Here is a 16,129-nt window from a genome sequence, read left to right as displayed (position 1 = left end):
CTCCCCAGCTCAGAGAGGCACAGCCGGTCACCAGGCCAAGGGGTACTCCCAGCCCAGAGCAAGCACATCACCTGGAGAGGCAGCCTTGGGCCCGGGCTGTCAGGATACCGTGGCCCACAGTCCGAGGCCTCGGCCCCGCCTTCCTCAGTCACCGGTGTGCATGTACGCCCGAGGTCGTGGCAGTCCCAGAGCCAGGCGTCCCCTTCAACCCCAGCAGGGCAGTGTTCCTCACCCATTGGCCATGGTGCACAGGGTTCATTGTCGTCACCCGGACTCAACACTTCAGTCCCCCACTGGAGATCTGCTTCAGTCTGGCACGGCAGTGGGGACAAATGGGTCTCAGAGGGGCCTGCTTGGCAGCAAACTCATCTGCCAGAGTCCGCCCTGCCTGAGGGTTTTTATAGGGCTCTGATCCTGCCTCTTCTAGAACAGTGGTTCTTATGCCCTTTAATATATATTAGAATCACCTGGAAGGCTTGTTGAAACGAGACGGCTGGGCCCCATCCCCGGGGTTTCTGATTTAGTAGGCCTGGGATAAGACTCGAGGATTTGCATTTCAAACATGTCTCCAAGTGGTATCAATGTTTCGAGTGGGAGGTGCACACATTGAAAACTTCTGTTCTGGAGTTTCCAGAGATGTAAAGGGCCTGTGCCTCCCCCTTTCAGGAAGACACAGTGGGGGGTTGGATTTATAGGAATCAGTTTGAAGGCTTTGGGGTTGATTCCCTCAGGGTTGGGTAAGGAGAGTGGCCTGCCTTAGGTTTAAAGGGCCTTGGGGCCCCTACCTCCACAAACCCCCAGGGGCCACTGAAAGGAGGCGGCTGTAAAAGATGCTGCTCTTTGTCACCTGGGGGGAATGACAGGAAAATGGGTGAATACAGGCAGTAGTGGGGAGCCCATCCTGTGGCCCTCTGTGGGTCCTTCCACCCCAGGACCTGAGAAGGGAAGGCAACCGGAGGGAAAAGCTAGTCCCACTCCTTTTAGGGCAAGCATCGCCCCAGTTCAGCACATGAGCTTTCCGGGGTGGGGGTGGGGGTGAGAGTGACACTTAGATGCAAAATGCAGCTTTAAAACCTTGTTCTCCCTACCCCAGCTAGGTCGTCCTGAGGCAAATTGCAGACTGTGTGTTTTATTATTTATACCGAGCTTACAGCTGGCCAAGAGTCAGAGGTGAGGACAGTGATGCCCAGGCTCCATCCCAGATCAGCACAAGCAGACTCTCTGGGGGCAGGATCTTGGTTGGTTGCTTGGAGAATCGCTGGTCTAGATCAGGAGGAAAAAGTTTTCCAAAGAGACCGGCAGAGATGGGCAGATCCAGTGATGGGGAGAGGCAGGGGAAGACAGCGGTCCTGGAAAGGTGAGACCCCCCATGTGACTACTGGCAGAGCAGGAGTGACAGAGAGTAGAAATGTGGGTCAGGGCCAGTTTTGCAGAAGGCCTTCCTTGCCAAGCCGAGGAACTTAGCTTTATCTTCATGGCCAGTGGGGAGCCACTGAAGGTCTCTGAGGAAGGGCACTCGATGTCAAAGCCGAGTACCAGCGGCAGCAGCCTCAGCTTCCTCCTGCCTCTTTTCTCCCTCATAAAGATTATTGTCTGTATCATGTAATAAAAAAAAAAAGAAAAGAAAAGAAAAGAAAAAGGACTTGGTCTCAGGAGCCCATCCTGGCAGAGAAGACGTTGCTTTAAGAGGACAAGAAGGTCAGAGGACGACAAGGGTCAGTGCTGACTCCTGCCCCTTTGAAACCATTAAAAATTTCCAGTGTGTCCTTGGGCAAGTGGGTTAGCATCTCTGAGCCCCGTGGTCAAAAATGGGTCTTCCTGCCTGCCCAGGACTACAGGGCCCACGAGTGGGCTTTGGAGAATGAAAGCGGGGCCCGGAATAAGATGCATTCAGTATCCTTTGCAGGAGGTACGGAGGGGCCAAGGAATCCGACGATTGGGAGAACATTTGAGCAAGATCACCTCCTGTTAAGTCCCAAACCTGGGGAAGAGCGTCAGGGCGGGTAGAGTAAACACATCTATTTTTCATGATCCCGAGCTCAAATGTGAGAAGGCGGTGGTAGCAGGGGTGATGTGGGATGGAAGGCAGATGAAACATTGATAAGAGCCAGATTAATATTGCAGGAGGGGCAGGCCGCAGGTGTGTAGGCAGGACCCTGGGGTGCCCCTCCCGGGCGAGGCTTACCTGAAAAAATGCTATTGCACACGTGGCTGCCAGGAGAACTACCTGAGGACTAGGGGGCCGGGCTGGGGCAGGGCAGGGTGGGTGATGAGGGGTTTACTCCAGATTTCAAGGCTCCATTTTGCTGTGTGACCTGAACATGCAGCATCACCTCTCTGGGGCTCATTAGTGCTAATTCACTGGCTCCCCCTAATTAAGCTAGAACTTGAACCTTCACTTGGGTTATGAACACATTGATCAAGTTGGCATTGGTAAAGGACCACATGGTATAAAGTGGTAAGAAGAGTCTAAAATGAGTGATGAGAAATAAAAGAGCAATTTAAATAACCAGAAGCCTTCAAAGTGAGTCCCTTAGGCTCCCAGCCCCACCTCAGGCTCAGGCCTAGAGACTCAGCCAGCAGGGTGCTCCCCAGGCAGCCAGCCCCAGGGCACACCCCTCACCCCACCCCACCCCGCTGCCTACCCATCCTGCCTGACCTACCAGAGCCTAGCTCCTGGCCTGGGATGATCCCTCTGAGGCCTAGTTCTGGAAACTGGCTGCCCCCAGGTAAAAGTCTTATTCCCAGAAGGGGCTCACGGGTAATGGTACAGCCTGGGATGAGCCAGCAGCCCCACCAGGAGGCCCCTCCCCTGGGAGACCTCAGTCCCCTCCACCCTTCCCCACCCCCGACCCCCACCCTCAGTTCCCTTGCTGAGAGTCTGGGAACCACAGCCTCACCTCAGCTTTCTTGTTCTTTCTGTCTTCTTTTCTAACACGGGTTTTTTTTGTGTTTTTTTCAAGTCAGTATGTCACATCAAACAGCCTAGCAGGTCACCTTATTTTAACAACTGCCATGTTTCTGTCCCCAGCCAAGATATCAGGGAAATGGATTGGCAATCAAGAAACTTGTCTTCTCTTTCTACTTTCTCCTTTGCACAAACGCTTGCTGAGAACCTAACACGAGCCAGGCTCTTCTCGAATGCCATCTGCCTGAATTGTGGCAACAGCCGGCTCTGAGGGTCATGATGCTGGCGGAGCCATGACCCTCATCCAGGCTGTGCTCTTCCCCAGTGGCTCCACCACTATGGAAGCAAAGCTCCACTATGGCCTCAAAATCCCCCTCTGGACAAGGGCTATGGTTTGCTCTGCCCTGCCCCCATCAGGGTGGTCTTGAGGAACTCAGGAGGCATTGACCCTGAGAGCCCCAGCAGCCCTGCTTGTCTCCATCCCAGCTTTGCAGATGGTGGGCAGGCTTCCCTCCACAGAAATAACACTGTTCCTCTCCAATCCATGGAAGTGAGTCCCACTCCAGACAGGATAAGAAGCCATAAACCAGGGATCTAAAACCTGCTTTGGGGAGGAAGAACGCAGTGAGGGATTGGGATTTGGAACTCCATACACTTAGGTTTGAATTATGGCTCTCACATTCGCCATCTCACTGTCTGTGTGACCTTGGGTACGTTGCTCCACTTCTCTGAGTTTTAGGACTTTTTGCTTATTATTATTGTTTCCCTCTTGAGTAGGAATCTCCCTTGCTTGTTTTTGCTGTCACAGGATTGTAGGAAGGCTTCGACATGACGATGAAATAACAAGCTCGGCAGGTGGAAGACACACCACTAATGCTACTGTTAGCAGTGTCCTTTTTCCAGAGAGAATTGAGCCTGTCTGCAGGGCCTGATTACCAAAGACCAAAGAGGCTCAGGGGGTCTCACCGGTGAGGGGCTTCCCAAGAGTGAACCCACTCAAAGAGTGGCCTACAGACACTGGAGAGACCTGCATGTGTGTGTGTGTGTTCTCCTGGGAGGGACATCTGAGCCCTCTCTTCCCCAGCCCCAAACTGTCTGGCTTGACACCTGCTGAAAGCCAAGCCCCTAAAGTCTGCTATCCCATCTGGAACTTTGGAATGTTTCCACACTAGCCACAGAACCGGCAGGAGCCTCACCAAGCACGGAGTCCAGCACTCCCATCACTCAGAGGGGAGATGGAAGTCGGAGAAGAGAAATCACACAATTCAAACAACCGGGCAGGGCCGGGACAGCCCAGGGTCCCCAGCTCCCATTCTAAAGCTCCCTTGGTTGCTCTGTGCTGGCTGGAATTGTTCTTTTCTTTAAAAAACACAGAGAAAGTAACCACTTTGTAGGCCAAACTAGTAGCTGGGGCCAGATTTGACCCACTGATGGACTTGTTTTGCCATCACCCCTCCTTTCGATATTTTAAATTTTAACCTATGTTTAGAAGTCAGAGATTTTTCATAGAAAGCCACAGTCCCACATCTCCTTGATAGCTAAGTGGATATGGTGACACTAGACCCATCTACCTACGTGGCATCATTTGCGGTCATTGAGTGGTAGCCACCTGTTTGAGATGGGATGTGCGTCTCCACTACTCCACAATCCCCAGTATTCCCTATAGCCTCATACCAGCCAGTTTCCTTCACCATACATTACTTGCCTGTCCCCCAGTCGAGGGCTTTTGAGGGCAGGATCTGTGAGTTCCTGTTTTCTCTCTCCATCTCTATCCAGCCTCCAAGGTGTCTGGCCAGTGCAACAGTGCCCACCCTCAGACATGTGTCTTGTCTATAGAATGCTTGCAAAATCTTTCCCAGCTTTCCAAGGCAATAGCACCCCTGGCCCCCAAACTAAGCAAAGCCTGGTGGGAAAGGGAGCAGTGGTATCAGAACCATATTGCAGATGAGGAAACTGATTGGCAAATGGCTTTGGGATTGGAGCTGAATAAGCTGGTAGGTGCCCACTGGGGCAAGTTTGGGAGGGGGGTGGTCCCTACCTGTTGGGATATTAGAACTGAGAGTCAGGCCCTGCCTGGAGGGGCTGAGGTGAGACCTGGTCTGGCCGCAGGATCTGGAAGAGGCAGCTCTGTGAGGCAGGGAGAGCCGGCCTTCCAGCCTGACACCGTCCCTTCCCACCCTGGCCAGCCCAGCTCTTCTCTTGAGCCACTGGGGGTCCAGCTGGGGGAGGAAGGGTGAGCTGCTCAGGCCAGGACCCAGCCCCGCATACATTAGGAGTAACACAATTGTGTGAGAGCTGTAGGACATTATTGCCTGTGCATTATTGATAGTTATTGTACCCTGCAAGCCATAAATTATTGATGGGCCGAGAGAATGGCGAGGTGGGGGCTGCGGCCCGGCAGGGGTCGGGGGGGCGGGGCCAGAACCTGCACTAGGCCTGCCTCGGTGAGGTGAGGGGCGGTGGGTTGGGGTGGAGGACCCAAGCTGGGGGGAGGATACACCTATGTTCACCCCCAGGCAGGAAAGTAATACATGTGTCTCGCTCTCTACTTCACTATTCACCCGTCTTTCCTCGATTTCCCCTTCCTGGGTGCCTTCACTTCTCTCCTGCCCCTTCCTCCTTCTCCTTGTGCTCCTCCTCCTCGTCCTCCTCCTCCTGCTCTCTGGCCTGCTGTTTCTGGTAGACAGTTGACATCTAAAAGAGGCCTCAAGGGCAATTCCAAGTGCTGGCCACCCAAGTGTTGGGGGCACTGTGGCCAGAGATGGGGAACAGCTAGGGAACAGACGTTTGGGTGGGATGAAACACGGAGGTCCGTTCTGGCCAGGTTAAGTTTGAGAACACTGTCAACCATCCAGGTGGAGGTAGAGAGGGGCTTCATTACCATGACCACAGCTGTCAGGCGCTTTAGGGATGTTCTTCCTCCCAGCAATAATGGGAAGGAACCACAGAGGGGTTAAGGCACTCATCCGAGGTCACATCGCTGCTGAGTAGCAGAACCAGAGGTGAAGCCCAGGTAGTTAGACCCCAGGCCTGGGCTCTTAACCATCACACTGGGTATGTGAGTGACTGTCCCTGAATGAGGAGATTAGGAGAGGGGTTTTTATTTGCTTTTTGTGCTTATCTCTATTTTCCAAATTTTCTACAATGAATATGCATTGGTGTGTAATCAGAAAAAACACACACAACAAATTACATTTTTAATAGCATCTCCCCACCTCCCAAGTCCCTTGATGCCTCTAACCTCTCCCCTCCCCAACTGCTCGGCAGCCCCAGTGGCAACCTCCAAGCAGGCAGGAGGAGGGGGAAGGATGCAGCTGACCCCACGCAGAACTGCTCCTGCAGGCTGCAGCCAGGAGGTCAACACCACTGCCACCTCTGTCAACCTCATCTACGTCCAGGGCTGGGATATGGGGTATGGGGTATGGGGCACCTCAGGCCTCCCTGCCAGGCCTGGCAGCTTCTTCTTTGGCTCCTCAAGGACTGAGGGTCAGCCCTAACCTCAGCTCTATCTGCCTGCAGCAGCTGGGCTGGCAGCTGGGCCCAGGGCCAGGCCAGTACTGCAGAAGGGACTCTCAGCCATCCCTAGCCCTGACTATGCCTCCGAGAACACCATTCTCATCTCTCGGTACCAAGTGCCCTGGATTAATTAGTTTTCCCAGACTGGGAGGGCAGGGGCTTTACTCTCATCCACACAGCTCCAGGAAGGAGAGTCTCCTCTGTCTCACTACTCCTGGCTCTCCCTGGAGAGGCGACGGTCATCCAGGAGGGAGTGAGAGCCTGGGGCGGAGGCTGCTGCCCGTGCGCCCACCGTGCCTGCCCACCTTCCCAGCAGTGGCCACGAGTGAGAGCCACACTCTCACTCGGGCCTCTAGGTGGACCTTGCAAAGAGTTGCAATTGAGTTGCATTGGCCTCAAAGAATAATCAGTGTGGTGACATTAAGTGGAAAAACAAATTGCATCCCTATATAAAGCGTAACCCCATTTTGGTTTTACAAATAGATATTTTAGTCATGTTGATATAAATGACATGTCTGCATGATCTTCGGATTTGGTTGAGAGGTGCCCCCTGAAACGGCTCGCAGAGGTGAGGAGGTTGGGTGTCTGCAGTGGCTGGCTGGTGGGGGACAACACTAAGAGAGAATGAACGAATCTTGTTTTACATAATCCAAAAAAAGAAGTGATGACATTATGGGTTATTTTTTCCCACCCAGAATAAATAAAACTTTAAAAAGAACTAAATATGGTGGGCACCCTTATGCCTCCAGACTCTAGCAAGCCTAGTGGCTGGAGAATGACCGCTGTGGTGCTCCCTCCTGGGAGCAGTGTCCCTGTCCAGGGAGTGTCGGCCACACCATAGGCAATGGCTAGGCAGCCGTCACCAGGGTCACATGGTTCTGGGCTCCGTGGCAGGACCGGCCTTGGCTCTGGGAAGATTCAGTGACTCATTCAACAACGATGTCAGAGACACCACCTAGGTCCCCGCCTCCCTTGCTGGATCCCTCTGTCACATGGCCACCCAGTGCCTCAAAGACCCATGCTGAAGACAGAGACCTCTGGCCTACTCATAGGACACTAAGTCTCTGCCCTCCTCCCACTTATCCAGCCCCTGATACGTGCCAGGCATTATGCTGGGTGCCTCCATCTCTCTCATCTAAACATGCTTATGTCACTGTTTTCTGGGAGGAAGGATGAAGTAGACCTGTCCAGTTTGGAAACGCACAGGTAACATATCTATTATTACAGATATGTCCGTCTTCCCACGGAGGACAGAGGGAGAGTGAGTGGTTTCTTGAAAGGCTTGGAGACAATGATCCATCCACTCAATGTTTGAAGCTGGTAGGCCCCCTTATAAGCTCATAAGCCAGAAAGAGGCCAAATGTCCCCCAAGGGGAGGAAATGGAAGGAGAGAGTTGGTCCTTTTTGGATGGGGAATGGACAGAGAGGGAGCTGTTGGTGTTAGGGGGGTGTATACACCACAAAAGGGCCTCAGCTTCCCTCTGGGTTGAATGGGACGTCTATAGGAATGGCCCTGGGGTTGGCTGAGCTCCACGTGTTTAAGGAGGCAGCTGCAGGCGAGTCCTGGATTTGGCAAGCCCACCCTGCTGTCCCCACGCAGGTCACCATCTGCAAAGAATGAGAAAATCCCATTGGCAAACGGAAAGACTGAAGACTGGACAGGCTGTGCTGGGGGAAGTACTACACCTCTCTGGGTGAGCCTCATGCCTCCTGTGACCCTCTCCCCCACCACACCCCCCTCAGTTCCCCTCCCTGCTCCTGGGTTGAGCCTTCTGAAGGAGGGGGGAGCAACTGTGTGGGCCATCCCCCTCTGCAGGCAAAGCTGGAAAGCCCTAGAGAAGGGAGTCTGGGAGGGTGCCCCGCGCTAGGCCTTAGCTGTACCTGCCTCCCCTTGTCTGGCTCAGCTCCAGGAGGTGCAGGAGGTGGGGCGTGGGATGAGAACTGGGAAAAGGGAAGGGAACTCTTGGTCCCAGCTCTGCTGCCAACTTTCCAGGTGGTGACAGAGGGCTCTGACAGGCTGTCGGGACAGGAAATGACAGGCCACAGTGAGAGTCAGGGACTGTCAGGGTGGAGGTGCACATGCCATGCCCCCTGCTGGTGGGGGCGACCAAGGTGGGATCTGGGAAGGGGGCCAGGCTTAGCCATGTGGAAGGGCAGAGAAGGAGCATCATCTGTGTGAAGGGACAGGGGGGCTGGTACCCAGGCACATCCAGGGGAGCCGAAGGGAAGGGGAAGGGGAGTGTAAGCAGCCAGCCAGAGGCACACTTTGCGCCCTCCCACACGACAGCCACTGGCCACCAGTGGCCATGGAGCACTGGAAACGTGGCTACAGTGACTGAACTGAAACTTCAGTTTCAGTTTTAACTCATTTTTAAAATTTTTAATTAATTTTAATTTTAAAACTGATACTTGATTCGGAAATCTTTTTCCGAAAACTTTTTAGTATGTTTAGAACAACATGGGTACTTTGCCGCAGTAAATTGTATGAGCTATAGCCACTGATCCAGCATTTCAGTTGAAAAATGTAGAGTTTGGGATGCCTGGATGGCTCAGTGGTTGAGGGTCTGCCTTTGGTTCAGGGTGTGATCCCGGGGTCCTGGGATCCAGTCCCACATCAGGAGCCTGCTTCTCGCTCTGCCTGTGTCTCTGCTTCTCTCTCTATCTCTCTCATGAATAAATAAATAAATAAAATCTTTAAAAAAAGAAAAGAAAATGTAGAGTTCAAACTGAGATAGCCTTTAAGTGTAAAATACATGCTGGATTTTGAAGAGTTGGTATTAAAAAAAAAGAATGTAATAACTATTAACAATTTTTATATTGGTTACACGTTGAAACAAAAATGTGTCAGGCATCTTGAGTTCAATAAAATATATCAAATTAATTCCACTTGTTTCTTTTTCCTTTTGAAAATGTAGCTGCTGGGAAATTTTAAATTACCTATGTGACTGGCGTTATATTTTAGCTGGACGGAGCTGAAAGTCTTGAATGCTGGCCTAAATTTAGCATGAGAGTATGCATTATCCATTATGTGGCTCTGATGTGAGTAGCCCTGGGAAGTCATCCTTGCTCCCTAAGAGTGAGTAGGGCCCCTCTGTGTGCTTCCAGAATATCCCATATGCATCTCAACATTGAGGGGGAAAAAAAAAGCACTATGACTCTAAGGCTTGATAAGTATATTTTATTCAAGATGCACATGGTTTGTGACTGCAGTGTGTGAGTTGGGGTTCTGCTTCTGGGCTCTGGGGCCCCACACCACCAGCGAGAGCTGTCAGCAGGCCCTGTGCCCAGAGTGTCCTAAATCCAGCCAGGCGTGAAAAGCAGGCATCATCTACCTATCCCACCTTCTCGCACAGACAGGGCCAGGGCAGGCGTCATCAACCTGGACCTATGCACGCCCCCTGTGGCCGGGTGCTGGCGGGGCAGGGCGGGGGGGGGGGGGGTCCCAGGAGAGCATATCATGACACACGTCAGACCTGTCAGCTCTGATGCTGTAGAAGGGACATACAGGCCAGTGAAATAGGACCCCGATTCCTGTTTTGTAATATCTGGGCTTGGGTCACCAGCGTGCAGGGCCCACTCAGGCTTTTAAGCCCGCCACAAACTCCCTAGCTCATCACAGATTTGCCGGAGGGGAGAGGACCCTGAGGGGTGAGGAAGCTGGGCCCATGTCCTCCCCAGGCCCAGGGAGGAACCAGATCGACTTGCCTGTCTTGTTACATTTCTCTCTGGCCTTAGTTCCTCTGGACGCTTTTCATGGGGCAGGTTTTCACATAGCACTTGAAACCGCCTTTGACCTGGTTTTTCTCACAGTGAGAGAATATAAAGGCCAACATTCCAGACGAGGCAGTTTCTAGGGGCTGTGATGCAAGACAAGAATTGCTGTGGCCTTGGGAGAGTCACTTTGCTTCTCTGCGCCTGTTTTCCCAAGTGGGAAGACAATCCTGGCATCCCTTCTTACGTGGACCAGACCTCTATGGAGGAGAGAAATGCTGGGGAGGACGCTCTGCAGGTGCAAGTGTGTGCAGATAGGAGACCTGAGCCCGCGGTCGACGACCCGGTCCCAGACCCAATACCCAAAGGAAACAGATGCTCTGTGGAGAGCTGGTTTTGCAAAGCAAGGTGTTACGTGAAAGCTTACAAACAACCTGCTTCCCACTTCTCTTCAAAGACCCTTCTCTCGCCTCTCTCTCTCTCCCTCTCTCGCTGCTCGCTTCCAGCTCTTACCTGCTTCTCTGTACAGGAATAGACTCATCCTTTCATTTATTCAGTCAACTAATATCAGTTTAATATTTATTATTATGAAAATCGCCTGGTACAATGTCAAGAGCACACTAGATTTCTTAATTATTGTAATCATCATCTTCTATGCCAGGTGCTGAGCACGCTCTTCCCTTATAGACCGAGCGCTTCCCAGAGGGCTCTCACCTACTAAATATTCTCTCTGTGGACCTAACCATCCCAGGGATGACGCAGGTGATGCCTGCACAGCCTCACAGAGGGGCCCCTCCTGCCTCCTCTATCTTTTCAAAGTTTCTGCCCATGCATGCCCCCTAACAGGATCACTGTGGTTTCCAAACTTCTTTTTGGAAGAAAGCGGGACGCTTTCTTTAAACAGACCGCCTCCTGTGTAAAGCAGCTCCTGGGGAAGGGCTGGGGTTCTGGAATGCTCCTACTCAACACCTGCCCCCATCCCACCCTGTGGCAGCTTCTTCAATACCTCTACAGAACCCTGTGGCTCCCCAGAACACAGATGGAAACTACTGGGGTGAGCAAAGACTGGAAGTCAGAAAGGTAGGGCTTACAGAGCACAGGCCGTTGTCGTGCTGTGCAACTTCAAGCGAGCTACTGCCTTCTCTGAGCTCCGGGCCCATTTTGGTCCAACGAGGAGGTTGGGATGGGTGAGTCAGAAGAGATGACCAGGATCCTACAATGGGGAGAAAGGAGAGGGTTACCACTGGTCTGGGTGAGACAGCTGCCCCGCCCTTCCTGAAACTGGTGACTAGGGAGCCGCTATATCTCTTCCCCATCTAGAGTGAGTCCTCCTCTGGAGTGAGTCACTGCACACCAGGAAGGCTTTGAGGTCCTGCTTAGACACTAACTGCCCCAAAATATGTCTCCTCGTGTCTTTCACAACGTCTAAAATTCCACCATTAGCACCGTATCCCTTTGGATCCCCGGTACTTTATGTTCCACTCAGATCTCATGAAAATACGGATGGCTATATTTAAGAAACAGAAATAGCTCATCAGATAAGACCTTGGTGAAAATAAGCTGGCAGAGATGGGCTTGGTCTGGCCGTCAAGGGGGGCAGCCCAGGAACCAAAGCCCAACTTTGCCAACTTCATCATGACAATCGGGCAGACCAGCCTGGCCTTCTGACCCACTTCAACACCCACCCAGGGCAGCCAAGCTTGCCCTGTAAACTTGTCTCCCGCCCCAGCCACCACGCTGTGCTGATCGAACCCCAGCAGCAGCCACTGCCCAAGCATTGAGAGCCCACCCAGCAAGCTTCTCTGTGCCGGGGACTGAGCTGTGAGAGGACAGCAGATCCCCTGCCCTCAGGGGAAGACACTCAATAAACAAGACTGCACAGGTTGCGCAAGTGGTATGATCACGTTTATCCTTTCAAGGGTCATGGGTCACCAGATGAATAAGGGATTTTTAGGGGGACAAGAGTAGAGCCATTTGTCTAGAAAGCTGGAAAAGGGCCTGATAGCCACCTAGTCCAATCCCCCATTTCACAACCGGGGAGACTGGGACACAGAGAGGGAAGGGGCAGCAGCATGGTATAGTGAAAACAGTCTGGGCAGATTTGCCTCATCTTACCCCCCAGCCTTGATGTTATTCACTGGGTGGCCTCGTTGGAGTTCTTCAGCCTCTCTGAGCACCACCTCCTCCCGTGTCTGCTAGTGGGGATCCCGCCACCCCGTAGAGGGGCCGGTGAGCATGGGTGAGAGGACTCGTCCGTAGAGCCCAGAGCATACTAGGTGCTCAGCAAACAGGGCTGTTGCATTGCCACTGGCATCAGGGTGACCCGCCCAAGGTCACACAGGGAGTGAGTGGACAAACCAGGACTGGACCCCTGACCTCCCAGTGCCCTGTCCAGCCCAGTGAGATCAGCCATCAGCGCAGTTTCCAAGGGAAGGTGATAGAGGGTGGAAAAAATGAATAGGATGTTATGCAATTAACTAACATGAGGATAAGCGATTTTTTAAAAGGGGGGCGGGGAGGAAAGTGCCTCAGAGGACACACTGTCTTCACAAGCTGCTACTCTCTGTTTCCCAGCATGTTTTTCCCTGAGGTGAGCTCAGTGAGAAACACAGTAAATTACTGTTCAACAGGAAAAGACCATCCCAGCCCGGGGGGAGCCCTCCTCCCTGAGCAGAGCCACCAGGAAGGGACTCGCTTCTCTAGGCACAAAGCCTGAAGACAGCGGGAGAGTCCAGGCAGGACTGCAGGCAAGCTGGGACAGCCTCGGGGAGGACACAGGTCCAGTGGAGGGGCCAGCTTGCACCCCTGGCACCTGCCCGGGGCAGTGCAGAGAGGACAGTGTGGAGTGACCCCAGAGCCTGGCCCCCGACACCCTCCCTTCAGGAGCCAGCTGTCTTTAGCCAGTTCCCCAACTGCTGTGAGCCTCAGGGTCTCCATCCACAACCCCTGGGCTTACAGTATCATGCAATAGGTGCAAGGAGCTGCAAGATCCCCTGAGACCATGTCTTGAGGCACCCAGGAGCCCAGGAGGGACTCAAGGCTTGTTTGCCTCCCTGTAGAGGGCCCCCCTTTGGAGAGTGAGGGGACACATGGTTCCTGGGAGGTGAGAGCAGGATGGAACTGGGGAGTGGGAGCAGAAGGAGTTGGATGGGGGGAACTGATAGCTGCTTCTCTGGGTGACCTAGGGTGGGGGCCCGGCTGCAGAGCCCCTACTCCAAGGGACTCAGGGAGCAGAAGCTCGGATATTGAGGGAGCACAGAGAGGGGAGGAGGAAGGGACTTGTGCTTGGTCGTATGTTGGAATTAATAAAGTAGAACTTTCTCAAGGTGCTTGGATTAGTGTCCTGGGTCCACCACAATGAGGTGTCATGGACTGGGGAGCTTAAAATGACACTTAATGTCCCATAATTCTGGAAGCTGGAAGTCTGAGACCAACATGTGGGCAGAGTGGTGCTCCCTCTGAGACTGGGTAGAAACACTTGTAGGCTCTTCTTTGCTTCTGGGGGTGGGGGGGCAGCAGTCCTCGGAATTCCTCGGCTTGTGGCTGCATGTCCCCACATCCTCACAAGGTGTGTTCACAGCATCTGCCCTCCGGGTGCATCCGTGTCTGGATTCCTCCTTGTAAGGACACTGGTCATTCTGGATTAGGGCCCACCCAAATGACCTCATCTTAACTCGGTTACATCTGTAAAGACCCTACTTCCAAATAAGATCACACTCTGAGATAATGGCAGTTAGGGCTTTAATATACCTTTTATTGAGGCTGGAAGGACAAGATGCAACCCACAATACTCTTAGACATGCTTATCTATAAGCTTGGGGGGAAATGCCAATTGTCCATACCACACAATATTATTTGGGTGATAGCTTAGAAGAGGGGCAGGTAGCTACTATGGGGGAACTAAAGGCCCTCCAAGGCCCCCCTGCCTTGTTGTTGCCACTGCTTAGAGATGGGATGAAGGCAGGCCCTCCAGGAGAGATGGGTATTCTAACCCTGGAGGCCTAAAGTAATTCAGATCAAAAGGAGTTACTGTGTGTCAGGCCCCCTACTCGGCATAACACAAAGCTCATCTCATTTCCTTCTTGGAATGACCCCACAAGGCAGGCATCATGCCCGCCTCCTGGATAGGGAATTGAGGGTAAGACAGGCTAGGAGTCTTGTTCAAAGTCACACTAGCATCCGTCTTGATGAGCACCGAGTGGTGCATGCAAGCGTTGAGTCACTGTATTGTACACCTGAAACTAATATAACACCGTATATTGACTCGACTGGAATTAAAATGAAATGAAATGAAATTTTTTTTAGAAAAATCAGCCCAAGAGTCAAGGAGAGGAGCTCGACTCTCAGCCCAAGCAGCCTGGCTCTACACCTCTGGGTCTCACCCCTGAGCACACAGCCTTCCCACAGGAGGAGCATGTGGTGTGGCGCTTCCTCTCGCACTTCAAGGTCAAGGCTATGCCAGGCCCCAATCCAAAGGTGAGCCAAAGGCCATCGGAAACAGCAGCCAAACCTTTTCCCAGCTCAATAGCAGGATCAAAAAGCTGCTCGTGGCACCTGAGGTTGAGGAGAGCACTAATCACAGGTGAACTTGATCTAATTAACACCAAAACCCAGCACCAGTCAACTCACCTCGGGAAGAGGCTGCCCCTCACCCCAAGGTGGAGGAAAGTGTTTACCCGCTCTGTGAAAGATATAAGCAAACAAAGTAAAATTATATTTCCGTCCTCACATTTTTCCTAGATAGTATTCATAAAAAGGAAAAAAAAACATTTTAATTAATACATATGAAGAAGTAGGAAAATATGCAGCCGTGTGTTGGAACCAGCTGTGCTCATGAGAGCCAGTTGAGCACATCTTTTCATAATTCCACTCCGTTATGTTACTCTGTTATGCTGATATCTTGAACTCAGCTATGGTGGGAGTATTTACACAACTGACATTGGCAAACACTGCCAGATAGGGCTGCTGGGGCTGTTTGTTCTTTTTCTTTTTCTTCTCCTTCTGAGAGCTGGCTTTAGGCTATTGTAAATTATATTTTTGAAAATTTTGATTTACACTTGTTCATTGCCAGTATATAGACATACAACTGATTTCTAAACATACTGATCTTATGTCTGGCAACCTTGCTAAATTACTTCTTAATTCTTGTAGCTTTTTGTTTTTGTGAGACAGACAGAGAGAGAGAGGTGAGCGGGAGAGAGGCAAAGGAGAAAATCTCAAGCAGGCTCCACACCCGGTGCAGAGGATGACACAGCATTCAACCTCACAACCCTGAGATCACGATCTGAGCTGAACTCAAAGCAGGTGCTTAACTGACTGAGCCAGCCAGGTGCCTCCATTCTTGTAGCTTTTCTAGATTCCATCAGGTTTTTTATGTAGACCATCATGTTGTTTGCAAATAAAGACAGTTGTATTTATTTCTTACCAATTGGCCTGCCTTTTATTTCTTTTCCTTGCCTAATTTTAATGGCTAGAACCTATGTAATTTATTTAGTTTCACTGAGATGTAATTGACATACAACATTGTGAAAGTTTAAGGTGTACAGCCTGTTGATTTGATACACTCCTACATTGCAAAATGATTACCACCTCCCTCATGTCACTTAATTAATATTTGTTTATGGTGAGAACATTTAGAATCTACTCTCTTAACAACTTTCAAGTATATAATATAGTACTATTAGCTGTAATCACCATGGTGTACATTAGATCCCCAGAGCTTATTCATCTCGTAACTGGATATTTGTGCCCTTTGACCACCATTTCCCTGTTCCTCACACCCTGCACACCCTGGCAACCACCACTCTCCTGTTTGTATGAGTCGACTTTTATAGATTCTCCATATAAGTGAGATCATGCAGTATTTGTCTTTCTCCATCTGAATTATTTTACTTAGCATAATGGTCTTAAGTTTCATCCTTGTTGCAAATGGCAGGATTTCCTTTTTTCTTAGCTGGTGTATATATCATATATATAGAGAGATATATATCATAC

The sequence above is a fragment of the Vulpes lagopus genome, chromosome 3 (assembly GCF_018345385.1).
Source record: "Vulpes lagopus strain Blue_001 chromosome 3, ASM1834538v1, whole genome shotgun sequence".
Taxonomy (NCBI): Eukaryota; Metazoa; Chordata; class Mammalia; order Carnivora; family Canidae; genus Vulpes; species Vulpes lagopus.
Note: the sequence above shows the minus strand (reverse complement) of the source record.